The sequence below is a fragment of the Rhinolophus hipposideros genome (genome assembly GCF_964194185.1).
Source record: "Rhinolophus hipposideros genome assembly, chromosome: 8".
Taxonomy (NCBI): Eukaryota; Metazoa; Chordata; class Mammalia; order Chiroptera; family Rhinolophidae; genus Rhinolophus; species Rhinolophus hipposideros.
The window spans coordinates 77,247,064-77,248,079 of record NC_138054.1 but is presented as its reverse complement, the minus strand read 5'-3'; positions in this window follow the sequence as shown (position 1 = coordinate 77,248,079).

Here is a 1,016-nt window from a genome sequence, read left to right as displayed (position 1 = left end):
CTTGCGCAGTTTGTTCCTCTCCCACCCAGCCTTGAACTGTTGGTGGTACCTCAGTGGCCCAGGGGGCCCCTTGTCCCTTCACTATCCACGCTCTCTCCCTAGGTTATTTCCTCTGGTTCTGAGGATTTTGATGCGATTTAGATACTGTGAGACGCATACCATTTGATCTCCAGCCCACACTTCTCCCCTAAGCTCACTTACGTGGAGACTTACGTGCTAATTCCACTTGGCTCCCTCACTGGCATCTGAAACTAAACATGTGCTAAAGGGAACTCTAGATTTCCTGCTCCCCAATCCTGTTCTGTCTCTGCGTGAATGGCAGCGCCCCTGCCCAGTCCCTAGAGCCTGAAACCTGGAGTTTTCCTTGATTCCTGCCTTTCCCTCTCTTCTCATATTCAGCCCACCAGGGTCTGTCATTATACCTTTAAATTATGCACCATCAGCACCACCTGCACCCGAATCCTGGCCACCATCACTGCTCCCGTCTCCTTATTTCCTTCTTCCATTCCAGAACCCTCTCAATCAATTCTCCATATGGCCCAAAGCAATCCCTTTAAAAGCATAAATCAGATCATATAACTACCCTGCTTAAATCATGTGAAGAAGTTTTCAGTGCATTTCAATGCATTTCATAAAATCATGCCTCCCCTGGCCCAGGTACAAAGTCTGTGCCCTCTGAGCACTGCTCGCCTGTCCTGTGCTTCTCTCCCTCTTGTTCTCCAGCCACGAAAGGCCTCTCCCAGGTTCTCAAAAATGTCACAGTCCTGCCCTTCCTCTGACCAAACGTTCTTCCTACTACTTGTCATGGCTCGTTTTCCTCCAGCTCCAGCCTGAACAGTGCCTTCTTCTCAGAGGCCGTTCTCCCACCACTGAATGGAAAGGTCCCTTCTGGTTTCCCGCTGTGTCCTTCAGAGCACTTAGCATATATACATACTGAGCTGTGCACTTATCTACTGTCCATGGGTCCCACTGGATCAAGGTCTGTTTCACTGTTGCACGAATGGTGAACTTGTGGA